Source organism: Barbatula barbatula, assembly GCF_947034865.1.
Source record: "Barbatula barbatula genome assembly, chromosome: 20".
Classification (NCBI taxonomy): domain Eukaryota; kingdom Metazoa; phylum Chordata; class Actinopteri; order Cypriniformes; family Nemacheilidae; genus Barbatula; species Barbatula barbatula.
Genome location: NC_136783.1, coordinates 13,627,181 through 13,639,653, shown reverse-complemented (window position 1 = coordinate 13,639,653; position 12,473 = coordinate 13,627,181). Strand labels below are relative to the sequence as shown.

Here is a 12,473-nt window from a genome sequence, read left to right as displayed (position 1 = left end):
TTTATACTAATAAGTAGAATAAATGCATCTAAGCATAGCAGAGCAACAAAGCCCGGCATCAATAGTTAAGCATGTGGAAAAAATCATCACTCAATGAGAAAAAGATCCACGCTCTCTTTCCAGAAACATAAAAGACAATAATTATCCAGCAGCAGTCTGTCTGGCTGAAAACAAGCAGTGAAAGACCCCTTTACAACCCACCAAAAAGCATAAGAAAACAAATCCAATTTACCTCTCAGGCAACGTCTCTGATTCTAATAAAAGTGAGCTGGCCTGTCATTCCTATTAGAGTAGATTCCTCTCTCTCATATATGCCACCTGGTATAAAATCCTTAGACTCTCTGTGCCATCAAGACGTAAAGCATGCGTGTAGCTCCTCAATGATGAACCTTCTGGAGTCGGTTATCTCTTGGTGCATCCACACTTCAAGCTCTCACTGTCTCTGATATTCCCTGTCTCTCTGTGTCTCTCTGCCTTCCTCACACACTCCAAACACTGAAACCCTCCGTCTGCCACCTCCCACTTCTGCATCTCTCCGCCCACTGCATGAATAATAAATAGCCCTGTAGGCAAACCCCTCCACCCTTTGAAAAAAACTCCACACACACACACGTGCTCTCACACTAATCCATGACAAAAACGCGTTCACACACAGAGGACGATACAAATATGCGCACATGATATATACATGTAACCGAGGTGACCGGGCCTCCCCCACTCTCGCCGGCTGGAAGGGATTTAGTATTTCTCAGGCACAGCCTGACTCTCCTCCTCTTAGCTTTCTCGCTGAGCGTGTACCCTCCAATATGATCCACGTTTCACCCTCCTGTATGTCTCGACACACTTCTGCCCTCCTGCCACTGACATATCAATACTTTTTTTAACAACATGAAAATGGTAGCCGTATGCGATTAGGGCATCCTAGTGTAGACAGAGATCAATAAATGCCAGTACAGAGTGTGGGAAAAAATTAAACGATAAAGACTTTAAAAGTGATGGTCCATCTAAAAAAATGAAGATTCTGGCATCATTTACCCGCTTTCTTAAACAGAACACAAAATAAGATATTTTGAAGAATGTTGGAAACCGAACAACGGTGGTACCCATGCACTTCTATTGCATGGACACAAAACCAATGCAAGTCAATGCGTACCGCCGTTGTTCGGTTACCAATTTATTTTAAAAATATCTCCTTTTGAAAAATGTATCAAAGCTGATGTTAGTAAATCTTACCACAAACCTAAAAGCCAAGAACAGCAAAAACAAGTGATTGACAGCTTAATTCAAAGCAGCACCATTGACCTTGTGTCTCCAATGTTGGTTTGCAAATTGCAGGTATCTATATCTCTATAGCAACTAGTCGTGAGGAATTATGATAATAGGTCTCCTCTGTGACTGCCTGTCTTTCAGCGGGAGTCAAGAACAAAGATAACAGTTAAACCGCTAATTTCTATGCAAAGCTCGATTAAAAACACTGTGTCAGCTTCTCTCGACTGCTACACAAATACAAGAATGACAAGATTAAACTGTGTGTGTTGCTGAACTGTTTTTGTCTGTGTCCCCGAAGCACGTTTAGAGCGAAGAGCAGAATGAGTTTCTCTTATTGTAAGGAATGTTTCGCATTTTTTCCCTTTCTAGTGACGTCTGTTGTGGGGGCTCCTGAGTTGGCAGATGCAAAACAGAGGAAGACTAAATAAAAGATTGAATTCAGTCATCCATGATTGGCACATAAATGAGATTTTAATCGCTCAGTGGAAACAATGAGATGAACAAAAGAAACACAAACAAAAGTAAACTAGCTCTGCCAGATTTATGCACGTGATCTGTTTTTTTACAGTTTTTACTCATTTATTTTGAGTGGCTTGGAGAAATAGGATTTCCCCAGCAAAGAATGCAGAAGTCTAATTTTAATTTATAAAAGTAAATATAAACTAAAATTAAATTCTAAGAAATTTCATTTAAAAACTGAAAGGATATATTTTAATAATGATTACTAATCATTTTAAAGAATTTTCCAAATCTCTCATAAACATGCCATCATCTATCACATTAGACAGGCTTTCCAGGCTTTAAACGTACAAACATTTGACTTTGGTGGCTGTGAGAAGTAGTTTTGTCTAGTTCTTCTGTTTTATCCACTGCATCCCCAAAGAGAAAAAACCTTAAAGGGACAGTTCACCCAAACATTTTAATTCTGTCATCATTTATTCACCCTTGTGTCCATACAATGGAAGTAAATGGGGGCCAACGTCCTTCAAAATATCTTCTTTTGTGTTCTGCAGAAGAAGGAGAGTCATATAGGTTTGAAAAAATAAGATGGTGAATAAATAGTGACATCATTTTCATTTTTGGGGTGAACTATCCCTTTAACAAACCTCTTTGAACAAACCCTTTTATAAAGCTCCAAAAAAAAATTCCTGTTAAAGAACGTTAACAAAGATTTTTAATCTGCGCATTTACTCCATGTCTATGTACGGTTTTGAGGTCAAGAAACCTGTATTCATTTGTTGTCAACATGAAAGGCCCTGAGCAAAGGCATTCCTGCCCCATCACCGTTCCCTTGGCATACGGTCACAAAGGCCTTTCAATTGCATCAGGTGTAACACTAATTGCATTGTTTAAATATTTAAGCCATTGCTCGACCAAACAGAGGCACAAAGGCAGAGAGACCGGGAGGGGTTTGAGTTTAAAAGAGTGAGAGGGGGTGGAAGACAGAGGAGAAATGGCAGGAAAAGAAAGGGCAGCTGAATATGCCTGTATTTGAGAGAGAAAGAAAGGTTGTTGTTTGTGCATCTCCAGAACAGGACGTGAGCTAGACAAAGGTAGTGGTGCATCATGGGTATGTGAGCAAAGTGAGGCATTTTTTTTGCAGGGAAAGATGCAACGGGACAAACTGCTTTCCCAGCACTCAACGGGGCAGCTCATTAGAGGCTAACAAGAGGTCTGAAGAGCACATTTGGAGAGGCAGGCGCCTGCCAAGATTTTGAGTGTGGCCATATATAATAGCTGTCAGTAATGAGCTGAAACTGGTCCATGATAGTCCCACTGGAGTGAATCCCACTCTGACATGTTCAATTCAGTTTGGCATTGAGTAAACCAGCGGCTTCTACGATCCTGTTTTTCCATCAAGAATAAAATTGTTTGTATAGCCGCACAGTATAGATTTTCTGTTAGTGATTCTTTAGCAATTTTACGCTAGTTAGCTAGCTTGATGTTTACTAAGGGGAACATGGCTGTGATCACATTCTCAATGGGTGGACAGGTCAACAAATAGTTAAAGTCACATAGAACCATATCCAGGTGTACATTCCCCACAGCTCCTACATTATACTGAATAAGACGGTTACACCAACACAATCGAAATCTTTTTCAGTGCAATAGATGTCATCCACTCAAATGTTTTCAATCGTTTTAAAAAGTTGTGTAATAATTTATCATTTATGCTGAACTCTTTCTTTGAACCCTACCAAGTGCAGAGCAAACATTAAAACAAATTCAATGATGCCAAACAGACCTCTGATATAAATGTGATGTAAAGTATGTTCCAACTTCTCCTTGATCCTGTAAATGAGGAGCTCTAAGGGACAGCTGGTCCTTCGTTTACCAGGTGTGTGCCTCTCTAAACACATTCGGTCTTATTCTGTCCAACCGTCCATTGATCTGAAGACCCCTCTCCACTTATCCTGCTGTGTACAGAGCTGGTCAGAGGGTCAGATTAATGGTGGTCCTTCAGAACAGCTGCTGCCAAAGCAAAGCAGATACATCCACATTTGTCTCGCCACTCTTGAGACAACCGTGTCTTTCTCCTCTGACTATATTCACTCCCTCACTTAACAGCCACATAAAGCTGGAAAATCAAAGCAAGAATAAAGAGAATTTCTATGACCCGAAACGCCATAAATTTTATCCGGATCAATTTTATTGATTTGCTTCAACATAGCCTCAGGGCAGAAAATCACTTCCAAATAAAAACGACATCCTAGGATTTGCTGTGTGTAAAACCACAATATATGTATATAACACAATACTGAAAGGTTAAGAGTTTACATTACAAATACAGCTAAAAACTAAATTCATAGGCCTCATAGTTGCAAGTGTTTCATGAACAAGGTCATGACATCATCACTTATGTAAATCATTAAATAGTTGAAGGGTCAAAGGTTAGGCTCATGTGCCCAGTCCAACCACAGAACAGATGTCAGGTAGGCCACAGCCTCGGACATTACCACAATAACTCCAACAGCAGGGTACCTGGCTCTGTGACTTTCCCCAATAAGCCGCCAGCACATCCCTCGAGCAGGAACATAGACAGAATCTGTAATTCAATGAAGACCAAGCACAGCAGGGCTGTTAGAGGTGTAAAATGTCAACGTGTTTGGATCTAAATGTTCTTGGTGAATTAGGCCGTTTCTCTGAAGGGTTATTTAATAAACGTGCAAAGACAATATATAAGAGATGACTTATAGAGACTGAAAGAGGAATGAACTGCGGGGGAACAAAGACCTAAACTGAAATTATGCTAGAGTCATGTAGTTATTTACAAAATGTATAGTTCTGGTGCTGGATTCGGATTCAATACAGACTTCCAGCCAAAGCTGGAAGCACCACTGAGGGGGACACATTCTTACTACTATCCAGACAGTTTATATGTCAAGGATGACATCTTCTAGCGCAAGGAAGTGGGTTTTACATTATTTAAATATGTAGTACCCATTATATAAATGCAAACCCATTTAAGGCAATCAATGTTGTACTGTTTGCCACTTTACTGTAACCGTGATGTGCTGGTATTCACAGTAAACTATCACACAGACTATCACACACACACACAAACATAGGCCGCACTCGAGGGCGGTCTCCCATCCCAAGATCCATCGCCTCCGTCGCTTTGACCCGCCAGCCTGACAAGAGGGTCTGTATACGGCGCCACCATGGCAGCAGGATCAGATCGCTGCTTGTCGGAACTGGATTACTTATCCCTGTTGCAAGTCTTGTCTATGGTGTATTGTGTACATGTTTTTCTCCTCACATTCCCCATGTTATGCTTTATCTTCTTCTAAAAATACATTTCGTTGCACTGTACTTGTGTGTAATGACAATAAATTGAATCCAATCCAATCCAAAATCACAATAATGGTTTGAGTATAAATTAAACAAGAAATAACATGAAAGTTACAAAAAGAAATTATAACAAACACAGATCAATTATTAGACTTGTATATGGATAACAACATGTCAGCCCCAAAAATATTGGTTGAAAATTTCAGATTATTTATTATGATGATGAAAGAGCACGTGTCAACCAGGGAGAGCGGGAGAAGGAGCATTATTTATCTTAATAAAACAGCGGCATTGTCATTTCTGTTTCTATATGGTCGCGCGTTTTTGTTGTCAGTAGTTTTATGAAATATTAAAATAGACCACTAGGACTTCGGTTTAGCACCAGAGCCTACAAAACACATTTTCTCAGGCCTTCCATGTTTCACACATACTGTGGCTATCAGAATATAAAATAAATGGCCTGATAAAACATGATAGGCCCAATTTATTCAATATTATTTATTAAAAACAGGATTCTCCGGACCTCAGCGGCTAAGAAAAAAAAGAGACGGCACCTGCAGCCTTTTATGATCCAAACTTTTATTTCAGGTTATTTGAGGTCTGTTACAATTATTAAAGAATTTGCAAATGTAACTCAAGCAAAGGTTTGTTTGAAAAAACTAACCACATATAAACCAAGTTAAAATGAGCCACAGATCAGGGCCCTAGGCACATACTGCTGGCTAAAGAATCAAATCTGCATTTGACATCCAGTGTGTTAAGTCCTAGGGTCGTCCTTCATTTTAGCCTCCATAGCTACTTACATTTACACTGACAAAGGGTTGAATCGGAGTGTGTGATAACAAAAGCTATTCCATGCTTGTCGGTCAAACGGCGGCTGTCACGCGCAGGCCTATTTCGTGCCCCTTGACCCCCCACCCCACCACACAACATGAGTTGCTATCAACAGGAGGATGATTTTGTTTCTTCAGTTAATTGCTGGCTGGGCCCCGATCTGCCCTCAAGAAGTCCGTACGAGGAAGCTTTGGTCTCCCGCCATCGCTCGCAAACATCCCCCAAACACACACACATACACAACAAACGTCTATGAATACAATGGGCCAAAGCAGCTGGCCTGCAGAACCACAAGGCAGTCCTGCATACGTAATTACACAACCAAGACAAGCCATCTGTGCCATAAGGATCATAACATCTGTTTTAGATCAATAACAGGCAAAAATAAGGAGTGTTTTATTTTCAGAAAATGTTTGATATTCATTGAAAGCTTCCGTTCTACAGTATAACTTAATGTGCGGTTAAGGCCTAAAACAGATCTGTAAATTCCCAAGGGGCTCAATGGACACCTGTTAACGATGAAAGCATTGAAACCTGTTCAAAGCTACAAATCGTAAATAATCAGGCGCGGTTAACTCGGCGCTCTGCAAATTGGGCATTATGATGAAAAAAACATGCGAGTTAACCTACCCATAACAAATGAACACATCATATATTCTTTTGACCTTCTTTCAGTCTGTAGTTTCGTCATCTGCGCCAGTCCGGATTTCAGTCGAATTGTCCTACCCTGTCGGATTTTCCTACTTCAGGGCAAAACTTAATATAATCTAAACCACATTGACAAAATAAACAGGTAGGATTTTACAATGCAAAATACCTGTCAGATAGTCCTACCAGTTTAAAATAAACACAACTGCACAATACCCTATCAAATTGTACTACTGGTATTAAATATGTAGAATGATTTAACAATGGAAATAGACCATCAAATTCCGGTAGCAGTATAAAATAAACAGGTAGGATGATTTTATAGCGCAAAAAAATGACGTAACATTGATGTGCGCATGCCTGGTAGGATGAAATTTCAGGACACCGACGTTTTCCCTCTCACCCGAAGTGCTCATGCAGGGCCGCAGGGATCTGAAAAAAGCAATTCTCATGTATTTCAGAAGTCAGTTTGCTTTGTCAAGCTGTAAATAGATTAAATAAAGTTCAACTTTAGGCGAAACTTGCGCAATGATACTCGTCGCTTGAGCGCATTTAACGTGATGCACTGCTACCTCCCGTTATGGGAGACTCGTGTGGATTCACCAGAGACTCACAGTGCAAAGACAAGTGCGAGAATAAACAAACCAAAATACAGAGACTCGCGACACACTAACAGTGCGCATCTAATAGAGAGTAAAGAGCAATGAAGAGCTACAGTACAGACACCACGAACACCAGTTTATAACACAAGTCATATATGCTTACATCTATTATCATTGTGTGTGCATTCAGACTTCACCGTTATACATGTTGTCTATCTACTGTATACATACATATTTGTTTATACAGTATTTATCTTCTGGCTTTATCATAATTAATCTGATTTTCAAAACTTTATCTCTAATACATTTGTACAAAAATGTAATCTAAGAAAATAAAGTATAAGATATAGAATTAAAATGTCCGTGAAATATATCGTTACTGTAAAATAAAATGACTCATTCCGTGAAACAGATTTTTGGTCAATCCGCCCGCCCATAGGGTTTTAATCTATCATGTACTCACCCTCATATCATCACAAAGCTGTTTGACTTTCTATTCTATGCTGAAGACAAAAGTGGATATTTTGAAAAATGCTGGTAACCAGACAACATTGGACTCCATTAACAGACACAAAACCACGGAGACATCTCTCAAAATATCTTCTTTTGATCCACCGTAGAATCATATACAAAAGTTGTATTTTTGGGTGAACTATCTCTGTCGACATCTATGAAGCGTAGAAACATTTCACATTACAATTGTATGTACTGTATGTCTCTGGACAGTGTAGTCTCCATACACTAATTGGGATAAATTACCTTATTACCGTTCTGGGGCGGAAAAACAGAACAGAACATTTGGACAATAATTAAATAAATACATTAACGTGAACATTAATCCGAAAACTCAAATCTCATCTAAAAACTCTTTTGTTAAAACAGATACCTTGCACTTTTCTAGGCAGCCTAAACAAAGCAAACAACAGACAACAATGTCTTCACAATTGCAGTGTCATTCCCGTCAGAGCCATGGGAAAACACAGGATTAGAGATGCCACTGTTTGCCATAAGGTTATTAGATGTGTCAAATTACAGACACCCCCTCTGTGAAACACCTGCAGGGATGGTTATTATTTCTAGGAACAAAACACTTGTGCCAAACCAAGGTTTTCACATCTCTGCTAATTAGATGGAACGAATACGGACAGAGATGCCCATAAATCCTCGAAATACAAAACAACACCTTCAAACGTACATTTAATGCTCATTTAAAGAAGCGGGTAACTTTTTAATTAACAGATTAAATGTCATTACGGGAAAGGGTTACTATATCTCTACTGCAAAATACAGGTCACTGTGTTTCTGTGGATTTGAGGTCAGACACTGAATCTGACCTACATCTAGAGAGAAGCGAGAAACTTGGGTGTGAGAAGCACTTGCAGATCTAGGGGTGGAGGCAGAGGGGCACTGGCCCCAGTTGAAGTCTTTATTGGCCCTTGAAGTGCCCATGTCCTCTCAGGGCCTCCGTAGCCTACACCTGATATGCGTTTTGGTCGATCGGATCAAAAGTTGACGATGCTTATTACAGATGTATACGGAGTGTAGAACGCTTTGAGCTTGAATACTTCCGCATTCGACAGGATTTTGTTTGTAGTGTAGACGTTCATGAGGTTGAAGGCATTCGAGCAGCCACAAAAGACTTGCCAGACAGGATTTAAAAAACGTACAAAGCAAAATGTTTTCTCACCATTCCAAAGTTCTAACACAAACTAACAGTTTACCTTATAGATTAAATATAGGTTGGACTGGCTTACGTTTCTGTTATATTGTGTTGGCTTAGTTACATTTACATTTAGTCATTTAGCAGACGCTATTATCCAAAGCTACTTACAAAGAGTTCAGGGAGCAATAAGCGATATGTCATAAAAGAACAATAGTACAATAGCTGCTAATATAGAGTATTTCCTTACTCTCTATCTCGGTTTATCATCAATAAACCTGCATCATTCTCTAACTCATCTCCATTTTGTTCAGAAATCTGTTACAAAATTGCGCACTTTACTCTGTAAATTGTGGCCCCAATGTTGCCCCTGCTTTAAAAAATATCAGCCACTGGTGAAAGGTATTCCTAGACATTAATAAATTCTGTCATGTCATTTTAAACTTAAAGGAACAGGTCACCCATTGACTTGTATGTTATTCTTATGTTTTTCTCAAGTGGTTCCATATCTGTAAAAATGTCTTTGTTCTGATAAAGAATGAGAAAGATATTTGCAAGATTTCTTGTAAACCCGTCAGTTCTTGGCCACAACTGACTATCATAGTAGAAAAAGACGTCTTTGTTCTGTTGAACACAAGAAATTATACATTTTAAAGAATGAAAGGCAAACAGTTCTGTGGCACTTTTGACTATCATTGTCATTTGTCCTACTATGGTAGTCAATGGTGGCCAAGAACTGTTTGGTTCAAGCATTCTTCCAAGTATTTTTCTCAGTGTTCATAAGAATACCAATATATAAACAGATTTGGAACAACTCGATGGTGGGTCTAATGATGACAGACTTTTTTGAAGTTTACTCTTAGATGAATACACTCAACGTTGGCGTTAAATGTGCTTTTCCTCTGGAGACATTTCCATTTTCTCTTACAGAGCCACATACAGATACTAAATACAGCCCTGTAAAAACCGAAACATGTAGAAACAGTGCAATATATATCATGTATTGGTGGTGACATACATTTTTTATGGGTTCCCCTCCCCCAAGTAAGATCACCCATTCTACCCCTTCATCTTGTGCCTCTTAGGTCCCGGCGAGCAACGTGCTGAGCCATTTTTCATTTAACGTTCCATGCGCTCCTCCAATCTGAACCAATGGTGCATTAGGTTATGAGCCTCAATCACCTATTAAGGGAACTACAGTCGCCCACATAAAAACTGAAAGGCACTGGTTGTTATGACCTTCGGAACAGCTGTGGTGACACTGACCTTTAGGTTACGGCACCGGGGAAGGAAAAATAAACCGTGTGTCGTAACCTTGCAAAGAGAAAGCACAATCTTTGTCATTTACCGGCAATCACAGTGACAAACGGATCGACTGACATGCCTTAAAGGAGACGCTAGACTAATTAAAAGCCAGGACAAGGGATATGAGAAATACAATGAATAAGGATCCGAGATGCTTTGATGGACACCCCGACATTATCAAAGCCTCCTCTCTTGACCTTTGCAAAGATTAACCATTTAGCAATGCTCAGGATATAGGAGTGTCTAAACACATTAGCCGCTAGCCCATGGTGACCCAATTAAAACATCATAAAAGTGGAGCTGCACCGCTAAACAATGTTACCGACGTAATTGAACGGCCCTTTTTTGTCCTAAGGTCAATATTAGCTTTGACATGGGAAAGCTAACAATTAAACATGTTTTTTTATTGATGCTCATTTGCAATATGTAAGTAAAACATCTTAGCATGGTGTTTAACAGGCATGAGATATTCACAATAAATTATGGTGCTCTACGTTTTTATGACGTATAGCACAATATGTGGCCTATATGGGTAATGTATGGTATTATAGTATAAATATGACAACACAGTCAGTGAACTGCTCTTGTTGTAGACTAAGGCGTCCATGATTTCATTCAACAAATGACTGAATGAATAATTTAAGACTCTTTGTTTTCATTTAGCTTTCTTCAGGTCACGGCAGTACAATGCTTATGTTTTATCAGGCTAATTAAAAATTAAACAACATGGAATCCACTTAAACTTTTGCCATAAGCTTCCCATAAATATGTAAATAATTGAAATTCAACGCGAAATCATCCTGAACAGCTCCCATACATAAATTCCAAAAACATTTCCCATCTGATGATTCATTATAACTACAAGAATTTCCATTTATCATTATTTTAATTGATTTATAAAAAACGTTACTTGATGGTTTCTTTAACCAAATTAGTTGGGGCTGGCATCTCAGAGGCTGGACACTTTCCAGTTCACACTACTGAGAGGACGTTTACACGAGACCGTTTTCAACTAAAAGCAAATCATTTATGCGTTTTGGCTGTTCTCAAAGTGTAACTTTTTGAAAACACCACCATTTTTGTTTCTTTGTAAACTGCAAGATGGAACTTTTTGAAAATGATGATGTCATGCGCATGCGAATTATGTGCTCAGTTGCGCAAGTAAAGCCAAAATAATATGGCGGCTTCCCGTCCTGTGAGCTCTAGCTGCTCAACTATCTAGTAACATTTCTCCAGCAAATTGTGGATTTGCTGCACCCATAAGATCCGAGACAAAGTATTTACATTCGCCAGACTTTAAACAAACATAAACGTCGACCAACGATATTAAAAAGCACTTTTGGCTAATAACTGTGCATTTGTATGTGACAAGGAGGCAAGTCCTGTTTCTTTACACAAAAACATCGCCATACACTGGCCTGGCATGCATGCTACAGCATTTGTATCCGTTTTCCTAGATCCGTGTAAATGCAGATCGTTTTGATAACGCTGTCACGTGTGCGTGTAACTTATGAAAACGCAAAGTTAAAACGTTTCAGTTTTTTACCGTGTAAACGTGGCCTGCGTCTGCTTTGTGTTGCCAGTGTTCTCGCTCTCCGATCTCTTTCTGTGCAGCGTGATGTACAGATGTGACCTTGTGCAATTTGGCTGGTTTTCCCCCAAAATCTCACAGCATACATCTGGCACATGAAATCTGTGATATGTGATCATTGAGGAGTAAGCATTGAGGTGAATTGAGACATGAACTGACTATATGAGCCTAGAGACGGTAAAAGCAGCAGACAATATTTCACAACAAAGTCTTAATGGTGTGGCTAAGGCAAAAAAATAGTTTATTTACTTAATGTCTAGCAGTTGAAGATCCTTTTTTCAAAACCTCTCCTGATAAACCACACACATATAGTACACATTTGTTAGGATATCATGGATGCGACTTTCCATGAGGTTGAACTGCTTTTGAACCGACATAATGATTTTAGTTTTGGTTTTCTTTATTATGGATAGTAAGCTGATTGACTTGAGGTGATTGTTGCCTGGTATCCACAATGTAGTGTAAATATGATAGGCTCTCTATTTTTATCTTTCTCATAGTATTACTTGTTGACATAAAAAACATTTACAATAATAAATGGGTCTCTTACAATGACCTCCATGTTCTCATCATGCCTATCACATCACTATATTTAGCACATTTCCCAAAACACTTTACTGTACCAATCTGGCCAAACCAGAAACTTCAGATCGTCTTCATTTTTTGTTTTACCAATCATTCCCTCCCTCTTATGTCAATTTGATCCCCCACTCATTTATCTCTTTCTTGGCCCACTTTTTTCTTAACAATAGACACAATCGGGCGTCCCCCG

At 39.2% G+C, this 12,473-nt stretch overlaps 1 protein-coding gene across 1 annotated transcript in view; it reads right to left on the bottom strand.

Annotated features, from left to right (window-relative positions):
- The window catches only part of nfasca (neurofascin homolog (chicken) a), a 45,760-nt gene extending 45,279 nt beyond the window's left edge, over positions 1–481 (bottom strand). The window contains exon 1 of the mRNA XM_079482895.1: positions 233–481. The gene's annotated coding sequence lies outside the window, so the exon portion shown is untranslated. The remainder of the gene's footprint in view (positions 1–232) is intronic.
- Between the last annotated feature and the right edge of the window lie 11,992 nt (positions 482–12,473).